Consider the following 22,130-nt stretch of genomic DNA (forward strand, 5'->3'; position numbering starts at 1 on the left):
CGTGCACTACCACACGCAGCTCAATTTTTATTTATTTATTTTTTGTTGAGATGGGGTCTCACTGTGTTACCCAGGCTGGTCTCAAACTCCTGGGCCCAAGTGATCCTCCCACTTTGGCCTCCCAAAGTGCTAGGATTATAGGCGTCAGCCACTGTGCTCAGCCTCATTATTCCAACTTTAGTGCTCAGTTCAGTGGTGGCCTCAGCAACATTTATCCAGTGTCTACTGTATGCTAGGCATTGTTCCAAGCAGCAAGGAAAACAATAAGAAACAGAATAGGCACCACCCTTGTATGCTGGAAGGAGGAAACGGATAATAGATGAAATAAATAGGTAACAAATAAATAATATACATAGTAAGTTAAATGATACAGGCTCTAGAAGGAAGAAAAAGCAGGGAGAGAGGACAGGGAAGGTCAAGATTTATAGTTTTGGCCTGGCACAGTGGCTCACACCTGTAATCCCAACACTTTAGGAGGCTGAGATGGGCGTATTGCTTGAGCTCATGACTTTGAGACCAGCCTGGGCAACAGAGTGAGACCCTGTCTCTACAAAAAAATTAAAAAAGAAAAAAAAATTAGCCAGGCGTGGTGGTTTGCACTTGTGGTCCCAGCTACGCGGGAGACTGAGGTTAGAGGATTGTTTGAGCCCGGGAGGTGAAGGTTGCAGGGAGCCTATAGCACCACTAAACTCCAGCCTGGGTAACAGAGCCAGACTCGGTCTCAAAAAATAAATGAATAAATAAAAGCCGGGCACGGTGGCTCACGCCTGTAATCCCAGCACTTTGGGAGGCCGAGGTGGGTGGATCACGAGGTCAGGAGATCGAGACCATCCTGGCTAACACGGTGAAACCCCATCTCTACTAAAAAAATACAAAAAACTAGCCGGGCGCGGTGGCGGGCGCCTGTAGTCCCAGCTACTCGGGTAGCTGAGGCAGGAGAATGGCGTGAACCTGGGAGGCGGAGCTTGCAGTGAGCTGAGATCCGGCCACTGCACTCCAGCCTGGGCGACAGAGCGAGACTCCGTCTCAAAAAAAAAAAAAAATAAATAAAAATAAATAAATAAATAAAAGCCGGGCACGGTGGCTCACGCCTGTAATCCCAGCACTTTGGGAGGCCGAGGTGGGTGGATCATGAGGTCAGGAGATGGAGACCTTCCTGGCTAACACCATGAAACCCCATCTCTACTAAAATTACCAAAAAATTAGTCAGGCGTGGTAGCGGGCACCTGTAGTCCCAGCTACTCGGGAAGCTGAGGCAGGAGAATGGCGTGAACCCAGGCGGCGGAGCTTGCAGTGAGCCAGGATCGGGCCACTGCACTCCAGCCTGGGCAACAGAGCGAGACTCTGTCTCAAAAAATAAAAATAATAAATTAAAAAGGCCAGGCATGGTGGCTCACGCCTGTAATCCTAGCACTTTGGGAGGCCAAGGCGGGAGGATCACCTGAGGTCAGGAGTTCAAGACCAGCCTGACCAACACAGAGAAACCCTGTCTCTACTAAAAATACAAAATTAGCCAGGCGTGGTGGCACATGCCTGTAATCCCAGCTCCTCAGGAGACTGAAGCAGGAGAATCGCTTGAACCCAGGAGGCGGAGGTTGCAATGAGCTGAGATTATGCCACTGCACTCCAGCCTGGGTGACAGAACGAGACTCCCTCTCAAAAAAAAAATAAAATAAAATAATAATAATACATAGAAAAGACAAAATCAAATTTGATTTTTTTAAATAAAATTAATAAAGCTGTGAGACTGAGGCCGAGCATGGTGGCTCATGCCTGTAATTCCAGCACTTTGGGAGGCTGAGGTAGACGGGTCCCTTGAGTTCAGGAGTTCAAGACCAGCTTGTGCAACACAGCGAGACCCTGTCTCTCCTACAAAAAAAAAAAAAAAAAAAAAAAAAAATGCTGTGAGACTGGATGAGGCTGTGGAGGGAATGCAGTTAGACTGGAATGAGTGAATCTTTGGCCTGAGAGCCCTATTGTGTGGTCAGGAAATTTGTTGTGGTTGCCAGCCCTCTAAGGACCAGGAGAGGGAGCTGAGAGTGGGAGGAGGGTAGCCAGGTGGGAAGAGGGGATATCCGAGCTCATCCTTGAAGAATGAAGAAGGGGCAAGGAAATTTTCTTTTCTTTTCTTTTCTTTTTTTTAAGACAGTCTCGCTCCGATGCCCAGGCTGGAGTGCAGTGGTGCAATATTGGCTCACTGCAACCTCCGCCTCCCAGGTTCAAGCGATTCTCCTGCCTCAGCCTCCTGTGTAGCTGGGACTATAGGCGCATGCCACGGTGTCCGGCTAATTTTGTATCTTTAGTAGAGTAGAGATAGGGTTTCACCATGTTGGTCAGCCTGGTCTCGAACTCCTGACAGCCTCTCAAAGGGCTGGGATTACAGGCATGAGCCACCACGCCTAGCCTAGGCAAGGAAATTTCAACTGACAGAAAAGGATTTGCAGAGCCGGGGAGGTGTGAGGGAGTGGATAAGGTGGGAGATGAGACTCCACCCCCGCCTCTGCACAGTCCCCACAGTGTTTTGGTTTTTCTGGTCTCCTTACCTACAGGGAACTTCATGGTCAGCTGTTTCAGTGCACCGATGACTGCCACCACCGTCCCCTGTGCCCTGTCCCTTCTGCCACACCCCACTCTTGGGTTTGCTCCTTGCTCCCCCAGCCTGCTGGAATTTGCTGGAAACCAGGCAAGGCCTGGGAGGTGAGCCCAGTAGTCCTTGGGGAAGGTGACATCATCCAGGCCACCCAAGAGGCCTGAAAAGGCCCAGTGCCCTATTTCTGCCCCAATCCTTCTGTCTGAGGCCTGCCCTGATTATGGGCCATCTCCCCTGCTCAGGGCTTCCTTGTTCTTATGGGGCGGTGGACAGAGCCTGCTCTGGAGTTGGACCAACCTGTGTTTAAATCTCCTTTCTGGCCGGGCGCGGTGGCTCAAGCCTGTAATCCCAGCACTTTGGGAGGCCGAGACGGGCGGATCACGAGGTCAGGAGATCAAGACCATCTGGCTAATGCGGTGAAACCCCGTCTCTACTAAAAAATACAAAAAAACTAGCCGGGCAAGGTGGCGGGCGCCTGTAGTCCCAGCTACTCGGGAGGCTGAGGCAGGAGAATGGTGTAAACCCAGGAGGCAGAGCTTGCAGTGAGCTGAGATCCAGCCACTGCACTCCAGCCTGGGCGACAGAGCGAGACTCCATCTCAAAAAAAAAAAAAAAAAAAATCTCCTTTCTGCTACTTGTTAGCCTTGTGACTTTAGGCAAGGTGCCTACTATCTCTGAGACCCAGTTTCCTTGTTTGTAAAGGGAGACCACCAGTAGCAATCATCTTCATCTTCAGTAAAATCTTCTTCCAGGGATGGTAGTGAGAATTAAATAAGATGGGATGGATGGCAAGGCCTAGGGCAGGAACGGAACCACCTACCCCCATACAAAAGTATATCAAAGTGGTAATCCCAGCACTCTGAGAGGCTGAGGGGGGTGGATTACCTGAGGTCAGGAGTTTGAGACCAGCCTGGGCAACATGGTGAAACCCCATCTCTACCAAAAATAAGAAAGTTAGGCCAGGCGCAGTGGTTCACGCCTGTAATCCCACCACTTTGGGAGGCAGAGGAGGATGGATCACCAGGGTGGATTCGAGACCAGCCTGGCCAATATGGTGAAACCCCATTTCTACTAAAAATACAAAAACTAGCTGGGCATGGTGGTGGGTGCCTATAGTCCCAGCTACTCGGGAGGCTGAAGCAGGAGAATCACTTGAACCCACAAGGCGGAGCTTGCAGTGGGCCAAGATTGATCCACTGCACTCCAGCCTGGGCAACAGAGGGAGACTCTATCTCAAAAAAAAAAAAAAAAAAAAAAAGGTGAAACCCCGTCTCTACTAACAATAACAAAAATTAGCCAGGCCTGGTGGTGGGCATCTGTAATCCAGGCTATTTGGGAGGCTGAGGCAGAGAACTGCTTGAACCTGGGAGGCAGAGGTTGCAGTGAGCAGAGATCGCACCACCACACTCCAGCCTGGGCAACAGAGCGAGACTCCATCTCAAAAAAAAAAAAAAAAAATAGCCAGGCGTAGTGACGCACACCTGTAATCCCAGCTACTTGGGAGGCTGAGGCAGGAGAATCGCTTGGACCCTGCAGGTGGAGGTTGCAGTGAGCTGATATTGCACCACTGCACGCCAGCCTGGGCAACAGAGCAAGACTCTATCTCAATCTCAAAAAAAAAAAAAGTATATGTCCCCTTCTCCCCTCCCTGGCATTGCATCCCTCCCGCCACACCCACATTGACCAGGCTTTCTACGCTGCCTCATTTACCCTTCCCTCCAACCCCCACCCATGGGGCTGAAGCGCCCCTTCTCCACGCTCAGCTCTGACCTCTCTGGACAGGAACTCTGTCTCCCTCATCTCTCCCAGGCCCCTGGACTCCCCGGCTCCTCCCTCCTCCTCCGCCTCCTCTTCCTCCCTATTCCTCAGACACAGCCACTCCCCAACCTCCAAGCTTTGCCCTCTTTTCACTCTACGGCCCTCAGCCGCTCCCAAATATTCATTCACTCCTTCATTCAGCCAAGGCACGGGGGCCGCCATGTGCTCCGTTTTGCCTTCTGTGCGGAGGAACAGCTTGGGAGACAGCTCCTGCCAGAGAGGGAGAGCACATTTGGGGGGGGCAGTCATCTCACTGTGTGATGAGTGGGCAGCTGAGAGTCCCCGGACTTCCCCAGAAGAATCTGAATTTACACTTCTCCTCCTGCCACCCAAGGCCAGGTCCACCTAGAGTGTCAAACGCTAAGGCCCCTCAGGGTCCCTCCTGGCTGTGAACCTCTCTCCCCAGGCCTTCTTCACTTGTGCTCCTCCTTGGCTCCTGCCTGCCCTAGGGGGCCTCTCTTCCCTACTCAAAAGCTTGTGGAGGCCGGGTGTGGTGGCTCATGCCTATAATCACACTACTTTAGGAGGCCGAGGCAGGTGATCACTTGAGGTCAGGAGTGTGAGACCACCTGGCCAACATGGCAAAACCCCGCCTCTACCAACAATACACAAAATTAGCCGGGCGTGGTGGCGTGTACCTGTAATTCCAGCTACTTGGGAGGCTGAGGCAGGAGAATCACTTGAACCCAGGAGGTGGAGGTGGCAGTGAGCAGAGATCTCGCCACTGCACTGCAGCCTGGGTGACAAAAACAAAAACAAAACAAACAAACAAAAAAGCTTGTGGAGGCAGCAGCCTACTCTGTGTCTCCCTCCTTGGCTTCTCATTCCACTCACTCCTTAACCCCTGCAGCTTGGCTGCTGTCCCCTGCAACCTACGCCTCCCTCGCGGTGCCTCCAGCAGTTTTGCTAACTCCAACTGTGCTTCCCTGTCTCAGCCTCATCTTTCCGGCCCTTCCTGCAACATGTAGCTCTGTTATTCCCTCCCTTTCCTGGAAACACTGTTCTTCCCTTGGCTCCTGTGACACCACACGCCCCTGTTTTTCTAAAACCCACATCTGGTTGGTCAGTTACCCCTGCCCACGTGGCCAGGGCCGCTGCTCCATCCTGTGCTCCCAGCAGTGGGGGACTGTGGCTTTCTGCTGTTAGGGTTGCCAGATTCCATAAGTGGGACAAACTGAAACTCACTGTTTATCTGAAATTTATTTTATATTTTATATTTTTTAGACAGGGTCTCACTCTTGTGGCCCAGGCTGGAGTGCAGTGGCATGATCTCGACTCACTGCAACCTCCGCCTCCTGGGTTTAAGTGATTCTCCTGCCTCAGCCTCCCAAGTAGGCAGGATTACAGCTGCACACCACCACGCCCGACTACCGTTTATCTGAAATTTAAATTTAACTGGCCAGGCACAGTGGCTCACGCCTGTAATCCCAGCACTTTGGGAGGCTGAGGCATGTGGATCACCTGAGGTCAGGAGTTCAAGACCAGCCTGGCCAACATGGTGAAACCTCATCTCTACTAAAAATACACAAATTAGCCGGGCGTGGTGGTGGGCATCTGTAATCACAGCTACTCAGGAGGCTGAGGCAGTAGAATCACTTGAACCTGGGAGGAAAAAAATAAATAAAATAAAATAATAAATTAAAATAATTTGAGACAGTCTTGTTCTGTCACCAGGCTGGAGTGCAGTGGCACCATCTTGGCCCACTGCAACCTCTGCCTGGCAAGTTCAAGCGATTCTCCTGCCTCAGCCTCCCGAGTAGCTGGGATTACAGGCGTGCACCACCACACCCGGCTAATTTTTGTATTTTTAGTAGAGACGAGGTTTCACCAGGTTGATCAGGCTGGTCTCAAACTCCTGATCTCAAGTGATGCACTCGCCTTAGCCTTCCAAAGTGCTGGGATTACAGACGTGAGCCACTGTGCCCAGCCATCTTGTATTTTTATGTGCTAAATTTGGCACCAGCTTGGTGCCTGGCATAGAGCAGGCACTCAGTAAATGTTAGCTGAAGGAATATGGGCAGTGATGGCGGCAGGCACAGGTGTTGTGGGGCACAAAAGAAGTAAGGTCCCTAGAGGAGGTGACACCTGAGCCCTGCAGATGGAAATATTAGGTCATGTACCAACGGCCCCTCCATGGAGATATCTCCCACAGTGGGTTGAATAGAATCCCCCCAGATTATATGTTCAAGTCCTAACCGCCCCCCTACCCTGTATCTGTGAATGTGACCTTAATTAGAAATAGAGTCTTTGCAGATGTAATTGAGTTAAAGCTCTTGGGATGAGATCATCCTGGATTTAGGGTGGGCCCTAAATCCAATGACTGGTGTCCTTAGAAGAGAAAGCACAGGGAGAATTGAGATACAGCGGGAAGACAGCCATGTGAAGCCAGAGCCGGAGACTGGAACGAGGCAGCTAGGAGTCAAGGACTGCCAAGGAGAGAGGCACGCAGTGGGTTTTCCCTCGGAGCCTAGAAAAGGAACCCGCTCTGCCAACACCTTGATTTTGAGCTTCTGGGAGAACTGGGACAAAATGAATTGCTGTTGTTTTAAGCCATCTGGTTTGTGATATTTCATTAGGGCAGCCCTGGAAAACTCACACACTCCCAAGGCTCCGTGTTTCCCCAAATCTCTGTTTCTTCCTTCGGGACCTCTGCCCCCAGAACCCTCTGTAGTACAGACCTCTTGTGTAGCCAGCCACCAACATGGTCTCGGTAATCTTTTGTTGTTGTTGTTGTTGTTGTTTTTAAGACAGAGTCTCCTTCTGTCGCCCAGGCTGGACCGCAGTGGCACAGTCTCGGCTCACTGCAAGCTCCGCCTCCCGGGTTTACGCCATTCTCCTGCCTCAGCCTCCTGAGTAGCTGGGACTACAGGCGCCTGCCACCATGCCCAGCTAATTTTTTGTATTTTTAGTAGAGACAGGGTTTTACCGTGTTAGCCAGGATGGTCTCGATCTCCCGATCTCGTGATCCACCCGCCTTGGCCTCCGAAAGTGCTGGGATTACAGACATGAGCCACCGCACCCAGCCTGTTGTTGTTTTTTTAAGACAGAATCTTGCTCTGTTGCCCAGGCTGGAGTGCAACGGGGTGATCTCAGCTCACTGCAACTTCCGCCTCCCAGATTCAAGTGATTCTCCTGCCTCAGCCTCCCGAGTAGCTGGGATCGCAGGCATGTGCCATCGTGCCCAGCTAATTTTTTTTTGTATTTGTAGTAGAGACGGGGTTTCACCATGTTGGCTAGGCTGGTTTTGAACTCCTGATCTTAGGTGATCCACCCACCTCAGCTTCCCAAAATTCTGGGATTACAGGCATGAGCCACTGTACCTGGCCTTTTTTTTTTTTTTTTTTTTTGAGACGGAGTGTTGCTCTGTCGCCAGGCTGGAGTGCAGTGGCACGATCTCGGCTCACTGCAACCTCCGCCTCCTGGGTTCAAGCAATTCTCCTGCCTCCTGAGTAGCTGGGACTACATGCATGCACCACCACGCCCAGCTAATTTTTGTATTTTTTCCTTTTTTTTTGAGACAGAGTCTTGCTCTGTCACTCAGGCTGGAGTGCAGTGGTGTGCTCTCGGCTCACTGCAAGCTCCGCCTCCCTGGTTCATGCCATTCTTCTGCCTCAGCCTCCCGTGTAGCTGGGACTACAGGTGCCTGCCACCATGCCTGGCTAATTTTTTGTATTTTTAGTATAGACGGGGTTTCACCGTGTTAGCCAGGATGGTCTCGATCTCTTGACCTCGTGATCCACCTGCCTCAGCCTCCCAAAGTGCTGGGATTACAGGTGTGAGCCACCACGCCTGGCCAATTTTTGTACTTTTTGCACAGACAGGATTTCAGCATGTTGGTCAGGATGGTCTTGGTCTCTTGACCTCATGATCCACCCACCACAGCCTCCCAAAGTACTGGCATTACAGGTGAGAGCCACTGTGCCCGGTCCCTTTTTTTTAAATTATTATTTTTTGAGACAGGGTCTAGCTTTGTTGCCTAGCCTAGAGTGCAGTGTCTTGATCTTAGCTCACTGTGACCTCCACCTCCTGGGCTCATGTGATCCTCCTGCCTCAGCCTCCTGAGTAGCTGGGATTACAGGCATGTGCCACAATGCCTAGCTAATGTGTGTGTGTGTGTGTGTGTATGTTTTGGTAGAGATGGGGTTTCACCATGTTGCCCAGGTTTGTCTCAAACTCCTGGGCTCAAGTGATCCTCCTGCCTTGGCCTTCCAAAGTGCTAGGATTACAGGCATGAGCCACTGTGCCTGGCCTCAAATTTCCCCTTCTTATAAGGACACTACTCGTATTAGGGCCCACCCTAAAGATCTCACTTTAACTGGATTACCTCTTTAAAGACCCTATCTCCAAATAAGGTCACATTCTGAGGCACTGAGGGCTGGGACTTCCATACAGGAATTGTGGGGAGGGCATAAGTCAGCCTGTAAAACACCAGGGTCTCTTGCCCATGTTGAGTGCAGTGGTGTGATCTCGGCTCACTGCAGCCTCCACCTCCCAGACCCAAGTGATCCTCCTGCCTCAGCCTTCCAAGTAGGGACCACAGGTGTGCACCACCACACCCAGCTAATTAAGAAAAAATTTTTTCTTTTTCTTTTTTTCTTTTTTTTTCTTTGAGACAGGGTCTGGCTCTGTCACCCGGGCTGGAGTGCAGTGGCGCAATCTCAGCTTACCGCAGCCTTGTCCTCCCAGGCTCAAGCAATCCTCCCACCTCAACGCCCCAAGCAGCTGGGACTACAGACGAGGTCCCAGAGACGAGGCCTCCTCTCTTGTGAATGGGATTAGGTGTCCTAATAAAAAACTTGATGGAAGGAGTTGCCCTCCCTTGCCTTCTGCCTTCTGTCACTGGAGGATGCAAAAGGAAGGTCCTCACCAGATGGCAGCGCCATACTCTTGGACTTCCCAGTCTCTGTTCTTTTTTGAGATGGAGTCAGTCTTGCTCTGTCACCCAGGTTGGAGTGCAGTGGCATGATCTCGGCTCTGTGCAACCTCCGCCTCCTGGGTTGGGTTCAAGCGATTCTTCTGCCTCAGCCTCCCAAGTAGCTGGGACTACAGGTGCCCGCCACCATGCCTGGCTAGTTTTTGTATTTTTAGTAGAGATGGAGTTTCACCATGTTGGCCAGGCTGGCCTCGAACTCCTGACTTCGTGATCTGCCCGCCTTGGCCTCCCAAAGTGCTGGGATTACAGGCGTGAGCCACCGTGCCTGGCGCCTCTGTTCTTTATAACCCAGTCTCAGGTGTTCTGTTACAGCAGCACAATGGACTAAGACAATGGCAGAGCCCCACCTCTGCTCAGGTGATGGGTGGGGGTCACGGCAGGTGTGCTGGACTACAAGTACCATGGGTCCAATCCAAGCCTGGGAATCCTAATCTTCTTTGCTAGGGATTGTTTTAAGGGGCATAGGCCTGCTCTGGGATTCCTGGAAAGGGTTGTTCTTCCTGATAACAAGACAAATGCCAAGGAGAAAGCCCCTGCTCCCTGCCCATGCTTTCCCACTCTGGAAATTGTCCTCAGAGGATGGGATGCTTGGAGCAACTGCAGCCATCTAGTGATCATGAGGAGAAATCTGATACGTGGAAGGGACAATGCTGAGAAAGGAGAAGCACCTGAGACATTGATGACCACTGAGCCTCTCAGTGGTGACACTGACCTCCTGACTCCTTAGGAAACATAAAATGCCTGCTTTGCCCAAATCATCACTGAGTGGCTGTTCCTCTACTTGCGGCCACATGCATCTTAACTGAAAGGGAGGGGACACAGGATTTTGAAAATATGTCTCCGTATCACCCAGCTTGGCACTGGCTCTCAGCTTTGCCACCATCAAGCTGTGTGATCTTAGGCAGGTGACCCGAAGCCTCAGCCTTTCATCTGGAAAATAGGGCTGCTGTGGGGGAGAAATGGGATAACCCAGGTAAGGCATTTTGCACATGGTAGTTGGTATATATATGCATTCATTTCATTTGTTTATTCCTCCACTAATTTATTTAACAATCATATTTAAACACCTACTATGTACTTGCACTAATAGGGTTTGGGAATGTAGTTGTGAAAAACTAACTAATAAGCACTTGAAATTGGCTCTTACTTCTACTATTATAGCAAGACTTTGCCTTCAAGGAGCAGGTTTTGATATGTTGGTAAAATGAAGATAGGTTTGGCAGAAGTGATCTTCTTGGACCTAGCAGTGTGGGTATCTGGAGTGAGAGGAGCTGGGGGCAGTTAGGGAGGGGAGGAGCAGTTAGGAAGGGAGCTGGGGGCAGTTAGGGAGGGGAGGAACAGTTAGGAAGGGAGCTGGGGACAGTTAGGGAGCTGGGAGCAGTTAGGAAGGGTTTTCCTGGGGAGGTGGTGCTTGGGACACCTGAGGTTGATTCTCCCAGCAACCATTTGTTAAGCACCTACTATGTACCAGCTGCTGTGGAACTGTGTAAGTTGCTAGGGTAAGACAGGTGCCCCACCCTCTGGGCTCACAGCCTCCAGAAGGTGATAAACAGGTACATGGGGCCAGGTCATACGTATAATCCCAGAACTTTGGGAGGCTGAGGCGGGCAGAATCACTTGAGCCCAGGAGTTCAACACCAGACTGGGCAGCATAGCAAGACCCCATCTCTATAAAAAATAAAAAGTTAATAGGGTATGGTGGCACACACCTGTAGTCCCAGCTACCCAAGAGGCTGAGGTGAGAGGAATGCTTGAGCCAGGCAGATTGAGGCTGCAGTGAGCCATGATCTTGCCACTGTACTCCAGCCTGGGTGACTCAGTGAGACCCTGCCTCAAGAAAAACACAAAAAAATGAAAAACAAAAGCAAGTAGGTGGTTCCATTAGATTGTGATCAGTGTTGAGATGGGGAGGGGGCAGATGTCCTACAGAAGGTGATATCTGAGCTTCATTTCAAAAGGTAAATAAGAATTAGACAGCAAGAGGCCAGGCACAGTGTCTCATGCCTGTAATCCCAGCACTTTGGGAGGCCAAGGTGGGTGGATCACATGAGGTCAGGAGTACGAGACCAGCTTGGCCAACATGGTGAAACCCTGTCTCTACTGAAAATACAAAAATTACCCAGGCACGGTGGCATGTGCCTGTAGTCCCAGCTACTCGAGAGACTGAGGTAGGAGAATCATTTGAAGCTAGGAGGCAGAGGTTGCAGTGAGCCAATATCGTGCCACTGTACTCCAGCCTGGGCAACAGAGCGAGACTCTGTCTCAAAAAAAAACAAAAAAAAAAAAAAAAAAAAAAAACCCACAAAAACAAAACAACAACAAAAAAACAGGCCTGGCACAGTGGCTCGTGCCTGTAATCCCAGCACTTTGGGAGGCTGAGGTGGGTGGATCGTGAGGTCAGGAGTTCAAGACCAGCCTGGCCAAGATGATGAAGCCCCGTCTCCACTAAAACTACAAAAAATTAGCCAGCATGGTGGCAGGCGCCTGTAATCCCAGCTACTTGGAGGCTGAGGCATAGAATTGCTTGAACCTGGGAGGCGGAGGTTGCTGTGAGCCAAGATCACGTCACTGTACTCTAGCCTGGGCAACAGAGCGAGACTCCGTCTCAAACAAACAAACAAAACAAAACAAAACAAAACAAGGCCGGGCGCGGTGGCTCAAGCCTGTAATCCCAGCACTTTGGGAGGCCGAGACGGGCGGATCACGAGGTCAGGAGATCGAGAGATGATCCCGGCTAACACGGTGAAACCCCGTCTCTACTAAAAAAATACAAAAAAATAGCCGGGCGAGGTGGCGGGCGCCTGTAGTCCCAGCTACTCAGGAGGCTGAGGCAGGAGAATGGCGTAAACCCGGGGGGCGGAGCTTGCAGTGAGCTGAGATCCGGCCACAGCACTCCAGCCTGGGTGACAGAGCAAGACTCTGTCTCAAAAAAACAAAACAAAACAAAACAAAACAAAACAAAAAAAGAGATAATTAGACAGCAAGGAAAGGAGGAGCTTTGTTCCAGGTATTGCATATATAAAGACTTGAAGGCAAGAGAGGGGACTCGGCATCCTGGCCATTTCTGGTTGCTGAGTATGCTGATAGCTAAGGCATATCATTAAGTGGGATAGTGTTGAGAGGTATATTGTTTCTGAGGCTTTGATTGCAAGTGACAGAAAACAGAAATCAACCAGGCTTAAACAATAAGGAAAAAAATGTATTGGCCTACTCCTTACATAACTAAAAGGTCCAGAGGTTCAGGCCAGGTGTGGTGGCTCACGCCTGTAATCCCAGCATTTTGGGAGGCTGAGGAGGGCAGATCGCGTGAGATTAGGAGTTCAAGATCAGCCTGGCTAACACGGTGAAACCCTGTCTCTACTAAAAATACAAAAAAAATTAGCCAGGCATGGTGGTGGGTGCCTGTAATCCCAGTTATTCGGGAGGCTAAGGCAGGAGAATTGCTTGAATCTGGGAGGTGGAGGTTGCAGTGAGCCAAGATCAGGCCATTGCACTCCAGCCTGGGCGACGGAGCAAAACTGCATCTCAAAAATAAAAATAAAAGGTCCATGGCCGGGCGCGGTGGCTCAAGCCTGTAATCCCAGCACTTTGGGAGGCCGAGACGGGCGGATCACGAGGTCAGGAGATCGAGACCATCCTGGTTAACACGGTGAAACCCCGTCTCTACTAAAAAAAAACAAAAAACTAGCCGGGCGAGGTGGCGGGCGCCTGTAGTCCCAGCTACTCGGGAGGCTGAGGCAGGAGAATGGCGTGAACCCGGGAGGCGGAGCTTGCAGTGAGCTGAGATCCGGCCACTGCACTCCAGCCTGGGTGACAGAGCGAGACTCCGTCTCAAAAAAAAAAAAAAAAAATAAAAATAAAAGGTCCAGAAGTTCAGTGGCCTCAAGTGAGGTTGGTTGGGTGACTTTTTCTCCTCTACCTCCAGGTTCAAGTGATTCTCATGCCTCAGACTCCCATCTTTTCTTTTTTCTTGAGACAGGGTCTCACTCTATTGCTGAGGCTGGAGTGCAGTGGCACACTCATGGCTCCTGGGTTCAAGCAATCCTCCCACCTCAGCCTCCCTAGTACCTGGGACCACAGGCACGTGCCACCACACCTGGCTAATTTTTTTTCTTTTTTTTTTTTTGCAGAGGTAGAGGTCTTGTCACGTTGCTCAAGGTGGTCATGAACTCCCAGCTTCAAGCGATTCACCCACCTCTGCCTACCAAAGTGCTGGGATTACAGTGTGAGCCACTGCACCTGGCCTTGGGTGGCTTTTTTCATCCCCTCGTGGTATTCTCCATAGTGCTGGCTTTCCCCGAAGGTTAAAGATGGCAGCCAACACTCCTGTGCTCAGCTTCCTGGTCTTTGTCTTGTATTTACAACATGCTGATTGGACCAGCTTTGGTTTCTAGTTCATTTCTGAAGCATTCATGGTATCCAGGGCCTTGGGAAAGGCTGGCATCAGCATGGGATCAAAGCCATAGCACCACATGGATCGCCAAACAAAAAAGGGGAAGGGGGATGGATGTCAGGGGACAAGATTTTGAAGGAGATAAGTCATGCTAAGGAGCTTGATCTTAATCCAAGGATAATGAGAAGCAGAGGATTGACTTGATCAGATTGGGTTTTAGAAAGATCACCCTGGAGGCTGGGCGCAGTGACTCACGCCTGTAATCCCAGCACTTTGGGAGGCTGAGGCGGGTGGATCGCCTCCTGGAACTCCGGAGGTCAGGAGTTCAAGACCAGCCTGGCCAACACGGTGAAACCCCGTTTCTACTAAAAATACAAAAAAATTAGGCGGGTGTGGTGGCGGGTGCCTGTAATCCCAGTTACTCGGGAGCCTGAGGCAGGAGAATCACTTGAACCCAGGAGGCGGAGGTTGCAGTGAGCCGAGATCGCGCCATTGCACTCCAGCCTGGGCAACAAGAGCAAAACCCCATCTCAAAAATAAAAAAAAAAAAATCACCTTGGCTTGGCATGGTAGCATGCACCTGTAATCACAGCTACTCAGGAGGCTGAGACAGGAGGGCAGCTTGAGTCCAGGAGTTCAAGACCAGCTTGGGCATTATAGGGAGACTGTATCTCAAAAAGCAAAAAAGAAAGATCACCCTGGCTATCGAATAAAGAACAGATTAGAGGAAGGCAAGAGAAGAGGCGGAGAGTCCGGTGGGGGACTCTTTTGGAATAGGATGAAGCCCAGGAGGGGCAGTGGGAGAGGGGACTTCACAAGAGTTGGAGACTAGGCCGGGTGCGGTGGCTCAAGCCTGTAATCCCAGCACTTTGGGAGGCCGAGACGGGCGGATCACGAGGTCGGGAGATCGAGACCATCCTGGCTAACACGGTGAAACCCCGTCTCTACTAAAAAATACAAAAAACTAGCCGGGCGAGGTGGCGGGCGCCTGTAGTCCCAGCTACTCGGGAGGCTGAGGCAGGAGAATGGCGTGAACCCGGGAGGTGGAGCTTGCAGTGAGCTGAGATCCGGCCATTGCACTCCAGCCTGGGCGGCAGAGCGAGACTCCGTCTCAAAAAAAAAAAAAAAAAAAAAAAAAAAAAAGAGTTGGAGACTGATGGATCAGGAAGTAAAGGAGAGGGAAAGTGGAGGACCACTCCCAGGTTTCTACTTTGACTCCCAGTGGGGAGAGAGATAAAGGGTCTGTAATCCCAGAACTTTGGGAGGCCTAGGTAGGCGGATCACTTCAGGTCAGGATTACGAGACCAGCCTGGCCAGCATGGTGAAACCCCCAATTCTTCGGATGTGGTGGCACATGCCTATAATCCCAGCTACTCAGGAGACTGAGGCAGGAGAATCGCTTTAACCTGAGAGGTGGAGGTTGCAGTGAGCCAAGATCGTGCCACCGGACTCCAGCCGGGGCAACAGAGTGAGACTCCTTCTCAAAAAATAAAATAAAATAGACCGGGCATGGTGGCTCACGCCTGTAATCCCAGGACTTTGGGAGGCCGAGGTGGGCAGACCACCAGAAGTTGGGAGTTCGAGACCAGCCTGCCTAACATGGAGAAACCCTGTTTCTACTAAAAATACAAAATTAGCCGGGCGTGGTGGCGCATGCCTGTAATCCCAACTACTCGGGAGGCTGAGGCAGGAGAATCGCTTGAACCCGGGAGGCGGAGGTTGCGGTGAGCCAAGATCGTGCCATTGCACTCCAGCCTGGGCAACAAGAGTGAAACTCCATCTCAATAAATAAATAAAAGGAAGAGGGATAGGGAAGGGGCAGGCTGGGCACATGGTGGTGAAGATTGGTGACAGTTCAGAGAGAGTTTTGGACAGGCCTAGGAGACAGCAAGTGATACTGAGTCCGGAAGGCAATTGGTGGGATATGGGGGTTCAGAGCCTGGGGTCAGGGCTAGGGAAGGAGGGGGTTATCCACAGCCCAGGATTTGATATATCTGAGCCTGGGGAATTGAGGGAATGGATCGAGCCCAGAGGAACCACATGAAAGGTTTGAAGTCCAGCCAGGAAGGGAGCCAAGGAGGAGCTCACGTCCTGGAGCTAGAGGTGGCCCTGTCTGTCCAGTCCTGCCCAGAGACGGAGTGAGAACATACCCGCCAAAGGTCCTTTGGGTTTAGAGATAACAAAGTCACTGGTGACCTTGGAGGAACGGTTTCTGTGGAGTGGTGGAGTTGGGGAGTGAGTGGGAGGTGAGGACAGGGATGGAGGGGTGTGAACATCTCTTTTAAGCACTATTTTTTTTTTTAAGGCAGCAATACTGCTAGCTGAAAGGGGCAACTAAGGTGAACATGGGATGAGGGAGGGGTGGAAGTGGGGTACGGGAGGTGCGGGGGGTGTGTTTAGGATGAATAGACTTAGGCAGGTTCATGTGATGAGGGGGAAGACAAACATGAGTAAGGAGAGGAAAATGAAAATCAAGGTGCTCAGGATTGGGGTGTGCGTGTGGTGAGGCTGGCACTGGGGGTGATGCAAAGCCTTGGAGTGAGGTTGGCCTTGAAGGGGGAAGATCCATCTCTGCTACAGGGAGGGGAAGGAGCAGACAAAGGCTATGAAGGGGGTTCCTCCCAGATGGCCTCTGTTCTCTCTGAAAGTGGGAGGCAAGGTCCTGTGCTAAGAGCCATATGGTGGCTGGAGTGGTGGAGGGGGTCTGTGGAGAGACAGAAAGGGTACTCACTGCTCAGCCAGGAGCCCTGGATGTACCCTGGCAGAGCAGAGCTCACCTGCAGAACCCAGCAGCCCTGAGGGAAGGGCTGGGCATGGGGCATGCAGATGGGTGAGCCAGGCCAGGGTTTGCAGGGTGGGTGGAGCATCCTGGGGCACCAGGTGAGGCTCAGAGAATGGTGAGCCACCTGTTTGGCTGGATCATACATGGGCTAAAAATCCCTTGAGTACTGGCCTGTGAGACCTTTGCCTGGAAGGCAATAGGGAACCATGGAAGGCTGAGCAGGAATGGGACATAATCGAAGCTGTATTTAAAAATTTGTATTTAGTGGCCTGGCACAGTGGCTCACACTTGTAATCCCAACACTTTGCGAGCCAAGGCAGGTGAATTGCTTGAGATCAGGAGTTCCAGACCCACCTGGCCAAAATGGCAAAACCCCATCTCTACCAAAAACATAAAAATTAGCCAGGCGTGGTGGTGCATGTTTGTAATCCCGGCTACTTGGGATTAGGCTGAGGCAAAAGAATCGCTTAAACCTGGGAGGCAGAGGTTGCAGTGAGCCGAGCTCAAACCACTGCATTCCAGCCTGGGCGACAGAGCAAGACTAGGTCTTAAAAAAAAAAAAAAAAATTGTATTAAGTGATGTGTGTATAGTGTATACTGGATTAGAGAGGTCAGACTGAAGGCAGTCTGGAACTGCTTCATGTCAGTATCTGGAACTGCTGACATGTCTAAAGGGAGTATCTTAGTCCATTTTGTGTTGCTGTAACAGAATACCTGAGACTGGGTAGTTTATAAACAAAGAAGTTTATTTTTCTCACAGTTTGGGAGGCCGGGAAGTCCAAGAGCATGGTGCTGGCATCGGGTGAGGGCCTTCTTTTTTTTTTTTTTTTTTTTTTTGAGACGGAGTCTCGCTCTGCCACCCAGGCTGGAGTGCAGTGGCCGGATCTCAGCTCACTGCAAGCTCCGCCTCCCGGGTTCACGCCATTCTCCTGCCTCAGCCTCCCAAGTAGCTGAGACTACAGGCGCCCGCCACCTCGCCCGGCTAGTTTTTTGTATTTTTTAGTAGAGACAGGGTTTCACCGTTTCAGCCAGGATGGTCTCGATCTCCTGACCTCGTGATCCACCCGTCTCGGCCTCCCAAAGTGCTGGGATTACAGGCTTGAGCCACCGCGCCCGGCCAAGGTGAGGGCCTTCTTGCTGCATCCTCACATGGCAGAAGGAGCTTACATGCGGGGTGGGATTAGGGGGCCAAACTCATCTTTTATCTAGAACCCACTCCCTCAATAACTAACCCACTCTTGAGATAATGGCATTAATCTATTCCTGAGGGCAGCACCTCATGCCCAAAGGTCCCACCTCTCAACACTGTTGTATTAGGGATTAAGTTTCCAACACATGGACTTTGTGGGAAATGTTCAACCCATAGTTGAGAAGATGTTTAGTGTCCAATGTCATGGAACAGCTTCTTGCTCCAGAGGTCAGACCCAGGAGCTCAAGGTGGGGCTGGCCCAGAACTGGTCCACTGGGCATGGGCTGCCTCATGGAGCAGTGAGCCATGGGCAGAGGGGGCCCTGCTGGGGGTGCTCAAGAGGGGAACATGGCTTCAGCTGGAAACCAGCAGTGATGTTGTTACTCCATTCCATGTGAGATGTCCTTGGATCCTCCTAACAGTCGATGAGGTCAGGATCATCTTTCCCTTTTAGAGATGAAGGACTGAGGCTCAGAGAAGCCAAGTAATTCACCTAAGGCCACACAGCAAGCAAGAAGCAGAGCCAGGACTCAGCCTAAGTCTGAGCTCCTGCCACTTCTCTAGGGACCTCTGCTCCACCTGACTACACTGGAAGGTTATGGGTGGTTCTGGGGCAGGGCTTGCTGGGGGTGGATTTAAGGCTCAATGACTCCAATGGCCCAGGGGGACCATGATCCAGGCACTTACCCAGGAACACGGGTTGCCCAGGGCGCCAGGCTCAGCCTCTCTGGGAGGACATTTATGCCCAGACTGAGGTGGGATCCCCTTGGTCCATGCGGTCACCGCCAGAGGGCGCAGCTGTTGTCCAGGTGAGGGCAAGGGGAGGCCCCCGCCCCCCCATCCCAGTTTCCAGAGAAACCAAGCAGGCTCCCCCTCATGGAGTCGGGGAGCTCCTGTCACCTCTCATCTCAACCTGAGGTCTTGCTGACCCTTCCCCAGGGATGTCGGATTTGCTCAGGGAGTCAGATTTCCTCCGTGTGGGTGTCTGAAGCCTGGAGTCTCCTTGCTGACCCTGTGCCTGGTCTGCTGCATCCTCCTCCAAGTGCCACTCCCAGATGTGCTTGTCTTGCCTCCCTCTGCCTTCTCCTTGCACGGCCCCGGTGCCGGGGTGGTGCCAAGCACCAGGTTGCCACCTCTGTCACCTCTCTCAGCTTCTTCACAACCCTGAGGGGGTGAGGTGGGGTGGGGGAAGGAGTGCCAGCTAGACCACGGGGGTCACCGACAGGGCCCAGAAAAGGGGAGGGCAGCACCCTGGACCACACAGCCTGCCCAGGGCCCCAGTGGGCGGCAGGGGAGGGAGGAACTGAATTCCTGTCTGGGCAGGACTGAGAGAGGGTGGGGGCCCCAGAGGGAGCTGCCCTGGTCCTTCCACTCTAGCCCACCTCCTCCATTTCCCCAGGGTCACCTCCCGCCAGGCCCCCAGTCGATGGGAGCTCCTCTCCCCAACCCCCTACTTGCTCAGCCAGGTTTTGGCTCGGATCCTACCACACTCCCTCCCCGACCCCAGGGCCCTCCCGCTGCCTCCCTCCCTCCCCAAGTTTAGCCCCTTGGCTGTGGCCACTGAGGGCCTGGCTAGGGTCCCAGGAACCACACCACAGCGGCCAGGCTCGCTGGGCCGGAGCTCGGGACAGTCCCAGTCTGTCTGGCAGGACTGGCGGGCTTGGGATTGGCTGGAGCTGCCCCCGCCTGTGGGAGGAGGGAGCTGCAAGGGGAGGCCGCGTGGCTTGCCCAAGGTCACCCTCCTTTTCCCTCCCAGCATCCCTGTTCAACCTTTGTCCTCTCGGCCTCACCTTGAGGAAGGAGGAAACAAGAAACCCAGTAGGCAGAGCGCAGAGAAGCCCGACGAAGGCAAAGGGCTCCTGACACACTTATTCATTCAGTAAACACTGAGTACCTACTGTATGCCAGGCCCCCAGAGCACAGCAGCAAACAGAGCCCCTGCCCTCAAGGGGTCACAGCCCAGCCAGAGACAGGCAAGGAAACCACCACAGGCATCATATAGACTTGTGTCTCTGAGCTGTGTGTGTGGCAAGGGCGCAGAGTGGGACTCGGCCTGGCTAGGGCCGGCTTCCCTGGGGACCGGAGAGGTGAGGAGCCTTTTCTGGCCCAGGCAAGGGATGCAGCTTCTGGCGGAGGCCTGTGTAGGGGCTGTGCAAGGCCTCAGTTTCCTCATCTGGAACAATGTAGGAAATAAATGTGCCCTGATCACGCTTGCTTCCAGGCGGCCTGCGTCCTGGCCTGTAGCCCTCGAAAAGAAGGCGCTGTCGCTTCCACTGGAAGGGTGAGCCCGAGCTCATCAGCGAAAATGGTGGGGAGGGCATTCCCGGGAGGCCCCTGGCTCACACCAAGCTCGGAGGTAGCTCGCGGAGGTGAGGGCCCCGGGTTCTCGGCCGCGCTGCCCAGCTTCCTTGGCCCCTTCCGCTGCCTCAGGCTGCAGGAGAGGAGGGGCTGGTCCCCGGGCTGCCTCTCCTTCCCTCCCCTCCCACACCCCCATGCTCCTGGCCACGTGGCACCTCTGTGCCCCAGGCCTGGGGGAGGACGATCTCTGACCTGGGGACAAGTGGAGCCAGGGAAAGGTGGGTGGGATCTGGGATACCGCGGAGCCCGGATCCGGTGGCGCAGCCCCGCCCCGCAGCCCCGGGGGTGCTGTCTCTTTAAGAGCCTTCAGGCTGCTGGGAGCAGATGGCCAGGCCGGCCGGGGCCCCTTGTCCTTTGTGTGGCTTCGCACAAAAGAGGGGGCCAGCTGGGGAGGGGGCGGCTGTAGCAGGTGGGAGGGGTGGGGCCTTGCCCCTCCCCCTCCTAACCTTGCACCCTTGCCCCTCCATGAGGGGGTTGTTCGCTAGGAATGCGCCTTCCCTCTAGACCCTGTGGCCCCCACAGTCGCCCCAAAACTCCTAGGACACACTTCCTGTGTCGTGGCCCACCTCCTAGGCAGAAGCCTCATTGCATCCGGGCCTAGGGACTCTCCCAGCCCCCGCCCCAAGGAATAAACCTCCCCTCCCTGTCCCCACCTCCAGAGCAGAGTCTTCCTTTGGCCCAGAGTGCCTGGCTCTAGATAGAAATAAAGAGAATGAGGTTCTTAGGGGGCGGGGGAGAGGGATGCTGGGGCCGGAGGGAATCCAGTGGCTGGGGATCCCTGCTAGAGAGACTGGGGGTACCTGGGGCAGCCCTGGAGTAGGGAGGCAAGAAATAAGCAGGATGCTGAGCCTGTGGGTGGGGGTGAGGAGGCCGGGCCCGGGTCCCCAGGTTTGAGTCTGGAAAGGAGGCAAGGGGGGATGGGGGGTTCAACTGAGGCCCTGCCTAATAGGGGGCGGGGGCAAGATAGAAGACAGCATGGTAGGAGAGGCTGGTGTGCAGCAATGGTTGCCTGCCAGGCAGGAGGGGAGAGAGATGAGAGCCTCTCCAAAGGGTGGAGGTGCTGGGGACAGGGATGGCGCCCTGCCACTCAGGAGGGGTCGGCCTGAGAAGACTCTCTTAGTCTTGGAGCAGACCTCCTTAGCTCAGACCGGCCCCTGGTCCATTCATTCTCCTCCTTTGTCCAGACCTCCCCACCCTGGGGCTTGGTGCCCAATCCATGATTTAAGAGGAGGATAGAGGCCCCGTAGCCCTGGCCCGAGGTGTGGCGGGCAACGTGGCCGCTGGCTGGGTGGCCCCATGTGGCTGGACAGCGCAGCAGCCGGGTGGGGTTGAGCCTAGCTTTCCCTGGTTGTCCGCAGGAGCCCCCAGGAACAAGCGGCCCCAGCCGGGTCATGGCCCGACCGCAAGACCCCGGCCGCTCGGCCGCAGGCAGCGGGTGGGGGCAGGGATCCCTGGCTGGGCCCTGGGCTGCTTCTAAATTTAGGAATCTGATTACAGAGTGGCCGAGGAAGGGAAGGGAGAGAAGGGCGCGAGTGCGGGCTCGGCTCAGTCTGGGCACAGCGGGGTGTGCCCGGGTGGAGGTGTGTCCAGGAGACTGGGGCTCCGGGTGGGAGGGGCGGCGGGCGGGGGCTTCAGCTTGTGTGCGCGGCAGCACGTGCCCCGGGCGGCGGGGACGGGCACGGGCGCAGCTCGCAGGCTCGGAGCCGCCGCCGGTGTGTGCGCTGGCTCTTTGTGTGCCTGGCAGGGTGGCTGGGTCTGGCTTTGAAAGTCTCTGCCCACCCCCTCCCCCATCTCCGTCTGTGCCGCTCTACCCGCTTCCCTGTCTGTCACTCTGCCCATGCTTGTCCGGGGGGAGGGGGTGCTGCTTCCAGCTGGGGTGACAGTAAACCCAGTGGGGAGGAGACCCAGTTCCTCTATCCCCTGCAGCCCAGACCTTCCCCTACACCTCCCACTCCCCATCCCTCAGTCCTTGCTACCACTGTTTAGGGGTGCACACTGCAGCAGTTAAAGGGAACTGGGGCAACCCTTGGGGACCCACAGATCCACCAGAAGCCAGGCTCTGGCTGG

At 53.5% G+C, this 22,130-nt stretch overlaps 3 protein-coding genes across 6 annotated transcripts in view; 1 reads left to right on the forward strand and 2 right to left on the reverse strand.

The window, feature by feature from the left end:
- STIP1 (stress induced phosphoprotein 1) overlaps positions 1–21,306 on the reverse strand; it is a 293,300-nt gene extending 271,994 nt beyond the window's left edge. The window contains exon 1 of the mRNA XM_050757192.1: positions 21,303–21,306. The gene's annotated coding sequence lies outside the window, so the exon portion shown is untranslated. The remainder of the gene's footprint in view (positions 1–21,302) is intronic.
- The window catches only part of OTUB1 (OTU deubiquitinase, ubiquitin aldehyde binding 1), a 238,450-nt gene that overhangs the window by 61,643 nt on the left and 154,677 nt on the right, over positions 1–22,130 (reverse strand). Inside the window, exon 1 of one of the 4 annotated variants that reach the window (XM_050757214.1) lies at positions 18,539–18,542. The exons of the other annotated variants lie outside the window; for them this stretch is intronic. The gene's annotated coding sequence lies outside the window, so the exon portion shown is untranslated. Of the gene's footprint in view, positions 1–18,538; positions 18,543–22,130 lie in introns of those variants that run through there. 4 annotated transcript variants of the gene reach the window in all.
- Positions 1–22,130, forward strand: part of PLAAT3 (phospholipase A and acyltransferase 3) — a 369,991-nt gene that overhangs the window by 1,795 nt on the left and 346,066 nt on the right. The gene's annotated exons all lie outside the window — the stretch shown is intronic.

Source organism: Macaca thibetana, chromosome 14, assembly GCF_024542745.1.
Source record: "Macaca thibetana thibetana isolate TM-01 chromosome 14, ASM2454274v1, whole genome shotgun sequence".
NCBI classification, from domain to species: domain Eukaryota; kingdom Metazoa; phylum Chordata; class Mammalia; order Primates; family Cercopithecidae; genus Macaca; species Macaca thibetana.